Genomic DNA, 13,445 nt, shown 5'->3' with positions numbered 1-13,445 from the left:
ATGGAGATTCCTGACAGAAGCAATAGGGAAGTGTACAGTGGATGGAGCTGCCTGACAGAAGCAATGTACAGGGATGGAGTGTAGCAGTGGATGGAGATTCCTGACAGAAGCAATAGGGAAGTGTACAGTGGATGGAGATTCCTGACAGAAGCAATAGGGAAGTGTACAGTGGATGGAGATGGAGCTGCCTGACAGAAGCAATGGTACAGTGGATGGAGCTGCCTGACAGAAGCAATAGGGAAGTGGATGGAGCAGTGGATGGAGATTCCTGACAGAAGCAATAGGGAAGTGTACAGTGGATGGAGATTCCTGACAGAAGCACTAGGAAGGTGTACAGTGGATGGAGATGCCTGACAGAAGCAATAGGGAAGTGTACAGTGGATGGAGATTCCTGACAGAAGCAATAGGGAAGTGTACAGTGGATGGAGATTCCTGACAGAAGCAATAGGGAAGTGTACAGTGGATGGAGATTCCTGACAGAAGCAATAGGGAAGTGTACAGTGGATGGAGATTCCTGACAGAAGCAATAGGGAAGTGTACAGTGGATGGAGATTCCTGACAGAAGCAATAGGGAAGTGTACAGTGGATGGAGATTCCTGACAGAAGCAATAGGGAAGTGTACAGTGGATGGAGCTGCCTGACAGAAGCAATAGGGAAGTGTACAGTGGATGGAGCTGCCTGACAGAAGCAATAGGGAAGTGTACAGTGGATGGAGCTGCCTGACAGAAGCAATAGGGTCAGTGTACAGTGGATGGAGTACTTCTCCTGACCAATATTCGTGGATGGAGATCCTGTGGGAAGGTCTACAGTGGATGGAGCTGCCTGACAGAAGCAATTCAGTGGATGGAGATTCCTGACAGAAGCAATAGGGAAGGTGTACAGTGGATGGAGCTCCTGACAGAAGCAATGGAGTGTACAGTGGATGGAGATTCTGAAGCAATCTCAATGGAGGACAGAAGCAATGAGCCCTAGGAAGTGTACAGTGGATGGAGATTCCTGACAGAAGCAATAGGAAGTGTACAGTGGATGGAGATTCTGACCAATAGGGAAGGTGTACAGTGGATGGAGATTCCACCTGGATGGAGATTCCTGACAGAAGCAATAGGGAAGTGTACAGTGGATGGAGATTCCTGACAGAAGCAATAGGAAGTGTACAGTGGATGGAGATTCCTGACAGAAGCAATAGGAAGGTGTACAGTGGATGGTTCCCAGAAGCAATAGGGAAGTGTACAGTGGATGGAGATTCCTGACAGAAGCAATAGGGAAGTGTCAGTGGATGTTCTGACAGAAGCAATAGGGAAGGTGTACAGTGGATGGAGATTCCTGACAGAAGCAATAGGGAAGTGTACAGTGGATGGAGATTCCTGCCAGAAGCAATAGGGAAGTGTACAGTGGATGGAGCTGCCTGACAGAAGCAATAGGGAAGGTGTACAGTGGATGGAGCTGCCTGACAGAAGCAATAGGGGTGTACAGTGGATGGAGATTCCTGACAGAAGCAATAGGGAAGTGTACAGTGGATGGAGAGTCCTGACAGAAGCAATAGGGAAGTGTACAGTGGATGGAGATTCCTGACAGAAGCAATAGGGAAGGTGTACAGTGGATGGAGATTCCTGACAGAAGCAATAGGGAAGTGTACAGTGGATGGAGATTCCTGACAGAAGCAATAGGGAAGTGTACAGTGGATGCAGATTCCTGACAGAAGCAATAGGGAAGGTGTACAGTGGATGGGATTCTGACAGAAGCAATAGGGAAGTTTGGATGGAGATTTGATTTGTACAGTGGATGGAGATTCCTGACAGAAGCAATAGGGAAGTGTACAGTGGATGGAGATTCCTGACAGAAGCAATAGGGAAGTGTACAGTGGATGGAGCTGCCTGACAGAAGCAATAGGGAAGTGTACAGTGGATGGAGCTGCCTGACAGAAGCAATAGGGAAGTGTACAGTGGATGGAGATTCCTGACAGAAGCAATAGGGAAGGTGTACAGTGGATGGAGCTGCCTGACAGAAGCAATAGGGAAGTGTACAGTGGATGGAGATTCCTGACAGAAGCAATAGGGAAGTGTACAGTGGATGGAGATTCCTGACAGAAGCAATAGGGAAGTGTACAGTGGATGGAGATTCCTGACAGAAGCAATAGGGAAGTGTACAGTGGATGGAGATTCCTGACAGAAGCAATAGGGAAGTGTACAGTGGATGGAGCTGCCTGACAGAAGCAATAGGGAAGTGTACAGTGGATGGAGATTCCTGACAGAAGCAATAGGGAAGGTGTACAGTGGATGGAGCTGCCTGACAGAAGCAATAGGGAAGTGTACAGTGGATGGAGATTCCTGACAGAAGCAATAGGGAAGTGTACAGTGGATGGAGATTCCTGACAGAAGCAATAGGGAAGTGTACAGTGGATGGATTTCCTGACTTCAATAGGGAAGTCCAGTGGATGGAGATTCATGACAGAAGCAATATGATTGGACAGTGGATGGAGATTCCTGACAGGAGGGAAGTGTACAGTGGATGGAGCTTTGATTCACATTTGGGTCAGGTTAGATTCAATAGGGAAGTGTACAGTGGATGGAGATTCTGACAGAAGCAATAGGGAAGTGTCTTGCAGTGGATGGAGATTCCTGCAGAAGCAATAGCTGGAAGTGTAGGTTGTGGATGGAGATTCTGAAGAAGCAATAGGGAAGTGTACAGTGGATGGAGATTTGACAGAAGCAATAGGGAAGTGTACAGTGGATGGAGATTTCCTGACAGAAGCAATAGGGAAGTGTACAGTGGATGGAGCTGCCTGACAGAAGCAATAGGGAAGTGTACAGTGGATGGAGATTCTGACAGAAGCAACAGGAAGGTGTACAGTGGATGGAGTCCTGACAGAAGCAATAGGGAAGTGTACAGTGGATGGAGATTCCTGACAGAAGCAATAGGGAAGGTGTACAGTGGATGGAGATTCCTGACAGAAGCAATAGGGAAGTGTACAGTGGATGGAGATTCCTGACAGAAGCAATAGGGAAGTGTACAGTGATTCACAGACAGTCATTACTCCTAATTTGTCACTGCCACACACACAAAAGAGAAAGCGTGGAAAATTAATCACTAGACATTTCTCTTCATTTGACACAGACACATATAGCTATATGCACATACACATCAAATGTGTGTGTGTGTGTAGACCTGCTGAATGTGTGGTGATTTCTCTTCATTATGCCACTCCGAGGGGAGAACAGAGCGATATGATTGGACGATTAGCCCCATGGAGGGAGAACAGATTGGCTTTGATTCACTGGAGTCACGGAGGTCTGACGAGGTGTCTTGCATGCGTACCTGCGTGTATGTGCTTGCGTATGTAGGTTTTTGTGTTTCTAAGGTCTTCAATGTAGATTTAAGACCCTCAGTCCCGGAGAGTTTCCTCATTGATATGTTAAGACACCAGCACTACTAGAAGTAAACATTCTGCAATGCTGTCATCAACAGAGTTTAGTGGTTGAGTCTGAACTGTTGGTACTTATGTTGCTTTGCTGCATCTAGCGTCTGTCATAAGCAACATTATTTGACAGCTGCTCATATGTTGGATTAGTATTCATCTAACAACGGAGCTTTCGTCTATCTTCCCATGTTGGCTCAGTTCCAGTGGTTAGATTAATGTTTCTTTACAATTTTCACTACTGTAAAACTTAAATGAATTGTCCGGGAATTTTTTTGCTTAAATCACTGAACATGCGCTTATTAGAGCCAGGCTTCTATTTGAGCCAGGTGTCTATTAGAGACAGGTGTCTATTAGAGACAGGCGTCTATTAGAGCCAGGCTTCTATTTGAGACAGGTGTCTATTAGAGACATGTGTCTATTAGAGCCAGGTGTCTATTAGAGACAGGCGTCTATTAGAGACAGGCTTCTATTAGAGCCAGGTGTCTATTAGAGACAGGTGTCTATTAGAGACAGGCTTCTATTTGAGCCAGGTGTCTATTAGAGACAGGCGTCTATTAGAGACAGGCTTCTATTTGAGCCAGGTGTCTATTAGAGACAGGTGTCTATTAGAGACAGGCTTCTATTAGAGCCAGGTGTCTATTAGAGACAGGCGTCTATTAGAGACAGGCTTCTATTTGAGCCAGGTGTCTATTAGAGACAGGCGTCTATTAGAGACAGGCTTCTATTTGAGCCAGGTGTCTATTAGAGACAGGTGTCTATTAGAGACAGGCTTCTATTTGAGCCAGGTGTCTATTAGAGACAGGCGTCTATTAGAGACAGGCTTCTATTTGAGCCAGGCGTCTATTAGAGACAGGCTTTTATTTGAGACAGGTGTCTATTAGAGACAGGCTTTTATTTGAGACAGGTGTCTATTAGAGACAGACGTCTATTAGAGACAGGCTTCTATTTGAGCCAGGTGTCTATTTGAGCCAGGCGTCTATTAGAGACAGGCTTCTATTTGAGCCAGGCGTCTATTAGAGACAGGCTTTTATTTGAGCCAGGTGTCTATTAGAGACATGTGTCTATTAGAGCCAGGTGTCTATTAGAGACAGGCGTCTATTAGAGACAGGCTTCTATTAGAGCCAGGTGTCTATTAGAGACAGGCGTCTATTAGAGACAGGCTTCTATTTGAGCCAGGTGTCTATTAGAGACAGGCTTCTATTTGAGCCAGGTGTCTATTAGAGACAGGCGTCTATTAGAGACAGGCTTCTATTTGAGCCAGGCGTCTATTAGAGACAGGCTTTTATTTGAGACAGGTGTCTATTAGAGACAGGCGTCTATTAGAGACAGGCTTCTATTTGAGCCAGGTGTCTATTAGAGACAGGCGTCTATTAGACACAGGCTTCTATTTGAGCCAGGTGTCTATTAGAGACAGGCGTCTATTAGACACATGCTTCTATTAGAGACATGTGTCTATTAGAGCCAGGTGTCTATTAGAGACAGGCGTCTATTAGAGACAGGCTTCTATTTGAGCCAGGTGTCTATTAGAGACAGACGTCTATTAGAGACAGGCTTCTATTTGAGCCAGGTGTGTATTTGAGCCAGGCGTCTATTAGAGACAGGCTTCTATTTGAGCCAGGCGTCTATTAGAGACAGGCTTTTATTTGAGCCAGGTGTCTATTAGAGACAGGCGTCTATTAGAGACAGGCTTCTATTTGAGCCAGGTGTCTATTAGAGACAGGCGTCTATTAGAGACAGGCTTCTATTTGAGCCAGGCGTCTATTAGAGACAGGCTTTTATTTGAGACAGGTGTCTATTAGAGACAGGCGTCTATTAGAGACAGGCTTCTATTTGAGCCAGGTGTCTATTAGAGACAGGCGTCTATTAGACACAGGCTTCTATTTGAGCCAGGTGTCTATTAGAGACAGGCGTCTATTAGAGACAGGCTTCTATTTGAGCCAGGTGTCTATTAGAGACAGGCGTCTATTAGAGACAGGCTTCTATTTGAGCCAGGTGTCTATTTGAGCCAGGCGTCTATTAGAGACAGGCTTCTATTTGAGCCAGGTGTCTATTAGAGACAGGCTTTTATTTGAGCCAGGTGTCTATTAGAGACAGGCGTCTATTAGAGACAGGCTTCTATTTGAGCCAGGTGTCTATTAGAGACAGGCGTCTATTAGAGACAGGCTTCTATTTGAGCCAGGTGTCTATTAGAGACAGGCGTCTATTAGACACAGGCGTCTATTTGAGCCAGGCGTCTATTTCTATAATGCACACAGCTTTTGCTCGTTTGTGTAGTTAATTGTTTGAGTCTAGCATTTTTATAAACGTAATTTCCACACTCTGTCACGTTTCTGTTGTCCTAGTATGCCTCTCCAAAGAAACACAAACTTTTCCTTGACTAATTATACTCCTCTTTGACATGCATTTTCGACAGTTATTACTTTCACCACTAGCAGGTGATCGACCAATTTCTAGGGTCTGTACTCCGAAGTTGACCATTTTTGAGCTCGCAAGTTAGCTAGAAGTTCTCAGCTGTTAGCAACCAATGGCTAGCAGTTTCTTACTGGCAATAAATATGAAACCTCTTGAGTAAGTCATGGTAACATTGTAAACAACTAATTTAGACCAAGTGCTTATTTGGAACAGGCGTTTATTTGCTGAAATGTGTGTCGTTGGCTGGCTATTAAAAGGGACAGATGGCTGTTTAAGACTGCATTTATCTGACATTATATGGTATTTCCTCTGAAAGAAACAGCCGCACATTCCAGTCATTCCACCTAGAACTTTATCCTTGACTGTTGGGACACTGTCCTACCATATCTGCTTTCCTATTCTCTCCCTCTATCACCGTCTCTACCTCTCTCCCCCCTCTTCCTCCCTCTGCCCTCTACCTCCCTCTGCCAACTACATCCCTCTGCCAACTACATCCCTCTGCCCTCTACCAACCTCTGCCCTCTTCCTCCCTCTGCCCTCTACATCTCTTCTCCCCCTGCCCTCTGCCCTCTACCTCCCTCTGCCAACTACATCCCTCTGCCCTCTACCAACCTCTGCCCTCTTCCTCCCTCTGCCCTCTACATCTCTTCTCCCCCTGCCCTCTGCGCTCTACCTCCCTCTGTGCTCTACCTCCCTCTGCCCTCTACCAACTACCTCCCTCTGCCCTCTACCAACTACCTCCCTCTGCCCTCTACCAACTACCTCCCTCTGCCCTCTACCAACTACCTCCCTCTGCCAACTACCTCCCTCTGCCCTCTACCTCCCTCTCCCCTCTACCTCCCTCTCCCCTCTATCTCCCTCTCCCCTCTACCTCCCTCTGCCAACTACCTCCCTCTCCCCTCTACCTCCCTCTCCCCTCTACCTCCCTCCGCCCTCTACCTCCCTCTGCCCTCTACCTCCCTCTGCCCTCTACCACCCTCTCCCCTATACCTCCCTCTGCCCTCTGCCCTCTACCTCCCTCGCCCCTCTACCTCCCTCCGCCCTCTGCCCTCTGCCCTCTACCTCCCTCTACCTTGGGGCGGCAGGGTAGCCTAGTGGTTAGAGTGTTGGACTAGTAACCGAAAGGTTGCAAGTTCAAATCCCCGAGCTGACAAGGTACAAATCTGTCGTTCTGCTCCTGAACAGGCAGTTAACCCACTGTTCCTAGGCCGTCATTGAAAATAAGAATGTGTTCTTAACTGACTTGCCTAGTAAAATAAAGATAAAATAAAAATAAAAACCTCTACCGCCCTCTTCCCTTCCCTCTGCTCTCTACTTCCCTCTGCCCTCTACCTCGCTCTGCCCTCTACCGCCCTCTACCTCTCTTCTCCCTCTGCGCTCTACCTCCCTCTGCCCTCTTCCCTTCCCTCTGCTCTCTACCTCCCTCTGCCCTCTACTTCCCTTTGCCTTCTACCGCCCTCTACCTCTCTTCTCCCTCTGCCCTCTGCGCTCTACCTCTCTCTGCCCTCCCTCTGCCCTCTACCTCTATTCTCCCTCTGCCCTCTGCGCTCTACCTCTCTCTGCCCACTACCTCTCTTCTCCCTCTGCCCTCTGCGCTCTACCTCTCTCTGCCCTCCCTCTGCCCTCTACCTCTCTTCTCCCTCTGCCCTCTGCGCTCTACCTCCCTCTGCCCTCTACCTCTCTTCTACCTCTGCCCTCTGCACTATACCTCTCTCTGCCCTCCCTCTGCCCTCTACCTCTCTTCTCCCTCTGCCCTCTGCGTGCTACCTCTCTCTGCCCTCTACCTCTCTTCTCCCTCTGCCCTCTGCGCTCTACCTCTCTCTGCCCTCCCTCTGCCCTCTACCTCCCTCTGCCCTCTACCTCTCTTCTCCCTCTGCCCTCTGCGTGATACCTCTCTCTGCCCTCTACCTCTCTTCTCCCTCTGCCCTCTGCGCTCTACCTCTCTCTGCCCTCCCTCTGCCCTCTACCTCCCTCTGCCCTCTACCTCTCTTCTCCCTCTGCCCTCTGCGCTCTACCTCCCTCTGCCCTCTACCTCTCTTCTACCTCTGCCCTCTGCGCTCTACCTCTCTCTGCCCTCCCTCTGCCCTCTACCTCCTTCTGCCCTCTACCTCTCTTCTCCCTCTGCCCTCTGCGTGCTACCTCTCTCTGCCCTCCCTCTGCCCTCTACCTCCCTCTGCCCTCTACCTCTCTTCTCCCTCTGCCCTCTGCGCTCTACCTCTCTCTGCCCTCCCTCTGCCCTCTACCTCCCTCTGCCCTCTACCTCTCTTCTCCCTCTGCCCTCTGCGCTCTACCTCTCTCTGCCCTCTACCTCTCTTCTCCCTCTGCCCTCTGCACTCTACCCCCTCTGCACTCTACCTCTCTTCTCCCTCTGCCCTCTGCGCTCTACCTCTCTCTGCCCTCTACCTCTCTTCTCCCTCTGCCCTCTGCGCTCTACCTCTCTCTGCCCTCCCTTTGCCCTCTACCTCCCTCTGCCCTCACTCTGCTCTCTGCCCACTACCTCTCTTCTCCCTCTGCCCTCTGCGCTCTACCTCTCTCTGCCCTCCCTCTACCTCTCTTCTCCCTCTGCCCTCTGCGCTCTACCTCTCTCTGCCCTCTACCTCTCTTCTCCCTCCTCCCTCTGCCCTCTACCTCCCTCTGCCCTCTACCTCCCTCCACCCTCTACCTCCCCCTCCCTCTACCTCCGTCCTCCCTCTACCTCTCTCCTCCCCCTCCCTCTATCTCCCTCCCTCTATATCTCCCTATACCTCCCTCCACCTCTCTATATCTCCCTCTCTCCCTCTTGTACATCCCTGTACCTCCCTCATCTCTCTTTCTCCCCTCTCTCTACCTCCATCTACCTCCAATCTCCCTCTACCTCCCTCTACCTCCCTCTACCTCCCTCCTTCCTCTACCTCCCTCTACCTCCAACCTCCCTCTACCTCCCTCTCCATCGCTCTACCTCCAATCTCCCTCTACCTCCCTCTACCTCCCTCCTTCCTCTACCTCCCTCTACCTCCAACCTCCCTCTACCTCCCTCTCCATCCCTCTACCTCCCTCTCCCTCCCTCCTCCCTCTACCCCCCTCCTTCCTCTACCTCCCTCCTCCCCCTCCCTCTACCTCTCTCCTCCCTTTAACTCCCTCCCCCCTCTACCTCCCTCTACCTTCCTCTACCTCCCTCCTCCCTTTACCTCTCTCATTGCACACCACTCCCCAGCATTCTTCTTGCCAATGTCCAGTCTCTTGACAACAAGGTTGACGAAATCCGAGCAAGGGTGGCATTCCAGAGGGACATCAGAGACTGCAACGTTCTCTGCTTCACGGAAACATGGCTCACTGGAGAGACGCTATCCGATGCGGTGCAGCCAACGGGTTTCTCCACGCATCGCGCCGACAGAAACAAACATCTTTCTGGTAAGAAGAGTGGCGGGGCGTATGCCTCATGACTAACGAGACATGGTGTGATGAAGGAAACATACAGGAACTCAAATCCTTCTGTTCACCTGATTTAGAATTCCTCACAATCAAATGTAGACCGCATTATCTTCCAAGAGAATTCTCTTCGATTATAATCACAGCCGTATATATCCCCCCCCCCCCCAAGCAGACACATCGATGGCTCTGAACGAACTTTATTTAACTCTTTGCAAACTGGAAACCATTTATCCGGAGGCTGCATTCATTGTAGCTGGGGATTTAAACAAAGCTAATCTGAAAACAAGACTCCCTAAATTTTATCAGCATATCGATTGTGCAACCAGGGGTGGGAAAACCTTGGATCATTGTTACTCTAACTTCCGCGACGCATATAAGGCCCTGCCCCGCCCACCTTTCGGAAAAGCTGACCACGACTCCATTTTGCTGATCCCTGCCTACAGGCAGAAACTCAAACACGAGGCTCCCACGCCAGTCCCAGTCCCAGTCCCAGTCCCACGCTGTCCAACGCTGGTCAGACCAAGCTGACTCCACACTCCAAGACTGCTTCCATCACGTGGACTGGGACATGTTTCGTATTGCGTCAGATAACAATATTGACGAATACGCTGATTCGGTGTGCGAGTTCATTAGAAATTGCGTCGAAGATGACGTTCCCATAGCAACGATAAAAACATTCCCTAACCAGAAACCGTGGATTGATGGCAGCATTCGCGTGAAACTGAAAGCGCGAACCACTGCTTTTAATCAGGGCAAGGTGTCTGGCAACATGACCGAATACAAACAGTGCAGCTATTCCCTCCGCAAGGCTATTAAACAAGCTAAGCGTCAGTACAGAGACAAAGTGGAATCTCAATTCAATGGCTCAGACACAAGAGGCATGTGGCAGGGTCTACAGTCAATCACGGACTACAAGAAGAAACCCAGCCCAGTCACGGACCAGGATGTCTTGCTCCCAGGCAGACTAAATAACTTTTTTGCCCGCTTTGAGGACAATACAGTGCCACTGACACGGCCTGCAACGAAAACATGCGGTCTCTCCTTCACTGCAGCCGAGGTGAGTAAGACATTTAAACGTGTTAACCCTCGCAAGGCTGCAGGCCCAGACGGCATCCCCAGCCGCACCCTCAGAGCATGCGCAGACCAGCTGGCCGGTGTGTTTACGGACATATTCAATCAATCCCTATACCAGTCTGCTGTTCCCACATGCTTCAAGAGGGCCACCATTGTTCCTGTTCCCAAGAAAGCTAAGGTAACTGAGCTAAACGACTACCGCCCCGTAGCACTCACTTCCGTCATCATGAAGTGCTTTGAGAGACTAGTCAAGGACCATATCACCTCCACCCTACCTGACACCCTAGACCCACTCCAATTTGCTTACCGCCCAAATAGGTCCACAGACGATGCAATCTCAACCACACTGCACACTGCCCTAACCCACCTGGACAAGAGGAATACCTATGTGAGAATGCTGTTCATCGACTACAGCTCGGCATTCAACACCATAGTACCCTCCAAGCTCGTCATCAAGCTCGAGACCCTGGGTCTCGACCCCGCCCTGTGCAACTGGGTACTGGACTTCCTGACGGGCCGCCCCCAGGTGGTGAGGGTAGGCAACAACATCTCCTCCCCGCTGATCCTCAACACGGGGCCCCACAGGGTGCGTTCTGAGCCCTCTCCTGTACTCCCTGTTCACCCACGACTGCGTGGCCACGCACGCCTCCAACTCAATCATCAAGTTTGCGGACGACACAACAGTGGTAGGCTTGATTACCAACAACGACGAGACGGCCTACAGGAAGGAGGTGAGGGCCCTCGGAGTGTGGTGTCAGGAAAATAACCTCACACTCAACGTCAACAAAACTAAGGAGATGATTGTGGACTTCAGGAAACAGCAGAGGAAACACCCCCTATCCACATCGATGGAACAGTAGTGGAGAGGGTAGCAAGTTTTAAGTTCCTCGGCATACACATCACAGACAAACTGAATTGGTCCACTCACACTGACAGCGTCGTGAAGAAGGCGCAGCAGCGCCTCTTCAACCTCAGGAGGCTGAAGAAATTCGGCTTGTCACCAAAAGCACTCACAAACTTCTACAGATGCACAATCGAGAGCATCCTGGCGGGCTGTATCACCGCCTGGTACGGCAACTGCCCCGCCCTCAACCGTAAGGCTCTCCAGAGCGTAGTGAGGTCTGCACAACGCATCACCGGGGGCAAACTACCTGCCCTCCAGGACACCTACACCACCCGATGTTACAGGAAGGCCATAAAGATCATCAAGGACATCAACCACCGGAACCACTGCCTGTTCACCCCGCTATCATCCAGAAGGCGAGGTCAGTACAGGTGCATCAAAGCTGGGACCGAGAGACTGAAAAACAGCTTCTATCTCAAGGCCATCAGACTGTTAAACAGCCACCACTAACATTGAGTGGCTGCTGCCAACACACTGTCATTGACACTGACCCAACTCCAGCCACTTTAATAATGGGAATTGATGGGAAATGATGTAAATATATCACTAGCCACTTTAAACAATGCTACCTTATATAATGTTACTTACCCTACATTATTCATCTCACATGCATACGTATATACTGTACTCTACATCATCAATCAATCAATCACATGTATTTATAAAGCCCTTTTTCATCAGCCGATGTCACAAAGTGCTGTACAGAAACCGATCCTCGACTGCATCCTTATGTAATACATGTATCACTAGCAACTTTAACTATGCCACTTTGTTTACTTTGTCTACATACTCATCTCATATGTATATACTGTACTCGATACCATCTACTGTGTGCTGCTCTGTACCATCACTCATTCATATATCCTTATGTACATATTCTTTATCCCCTTACACTGTGTATAAGACAGTAGTTTTGGAATTGTTAGTTAGATTACTTGTTGGTTATCACTGCATTGTCGGAACTAGAAGCACAAGCATTTCGCTACACTCGCATTAACATCTGCTAACCATGTGTATGTGACAAATACAATTTGATTTGATTTGATTAACTCCCTCCCCCCTCTACCTCCCTCCTCCCTCTACCTCCCTCCTTCCTCTACCTCCCTCCTCCCTCTACCTCTCTCCTCCATTTAACTCCCTCCCCCCTCTACCTCCCTCCTCCCTCTACCTCCCTCCTTCCTCTACCTCCCTCCTCCCTCTACCTCTCTCTATCTCCCTCCTCTCTTTCCTTTAATCTTTACTTTACCCTGTACCTCCTTGTACCCCCCTCTCTCTACCTCCCTCCTCCCTCTACTTCCCTCTACCTCCAACCTCCCTCTACCTCCCTCCTCCTTCTGCCCTCTCCCTCCCTCCTACCTCTACCTCCCTAATCCCTCTGCCCTCTACCGCCCTCCTCCCTCTGCCCTCTACCTCCCTCTGCCCTCTAACTCACAATGCCTTCTACCTCCCTCCTCCATTCTCCCTCTGCCCTCTAACTTCCTCTAACTCCATCTTCCTCTACCCTCTCCTCCCTCTGCCTCTGTCCTCCCTCCCCCTATTTCTCCCTATACCTCCCTCTACCTCTCTATATCTCCCTCCTCTCTTGTACCTCCCTGTAACTCCCTCATCTCTCTTTCTCCCCTTCCCTCTACCTCCAACCTCCCTCTACCTCCCTCTCCCTCCCTCTACCTCCCTCCTTCCTCTACCTCTCTCCTCCCTTTAACTCCCCCCCTACCTCCCTCTACCTCTCTCTACCTCTCTCTATCTCCCTCCTCTCTTTCCTTTACTCACACTGCCCTCTACCTCCCTTCTCCTTCTGCCCTCTACCTCCCTCTGCCCTCTACCTCCCTCTGCCCTCTAACTCACAATACCTTCTACCTCTCTCCTCCATCCTCCATCTGCCTTCTACCTCTCTCCTCACTCTGCCCTCTAACTTCCTCTAAATTCATCTTCCTCTACCTCCTCCTCCCTCTACCTCCCTCCGCCCTCTACCTCCCCCTCCCTCTACCTCCGTCCTCCCTCTACCTCCCTTCTCCCCCTCCCTCCCCCTATATCTCCCTATACCTCCCTCTACCTCTCTATATCTCCCTCCTCTCTTGTACCTCCCTGTACCTCCCTCATCTCTCTTTCTCCCCCTCTCTCTACCTCCCTCCTTCCTCTACCTCCCTCTACCTCCCTCACCCTCCCTCTACCTCCCTCCGCCCTCTACCTCCCCCTCCCTCTATCTCCCCCTCCCTCTACCTCCAT

At 50.0% G+C, this 13,445-nt stretch overlaps 1 long non-coding RNA gene across 1 annotated transcript in view; it reads left to right on the top strand.

Moving 5' to 3' along the window:
* The window catches only part of LOC127908767 (uncharacterized), a 53,299-nt gene that overhangs the window by 1,333 nt on the left and 38,521 nt on the right, over positions 1–13,445 (top strand). The gene's annotated exons all lie outside the window — the stretch shown is intronic.

Source organism: Oncorhynchus keta, chromosome 18 (genome assembly GCF_023373465.1).
Source record: "Oncorhynchus keta strain PuntledgeMale-10-30-2019 chromosome 18, Oket_V2, whole genome shotgun sequence".
Classification (NCBI taxonomy): domain Eukaryota; kingdom Metazoa; phylum Chordata; class Actinopteri; order Salmoniformes; family Salmonidae; genus Oncorhynchus; species Oncorhynchus keta.
This window is presented reverse-complemented; position numbering and strand designations above follow the sequence as displayed.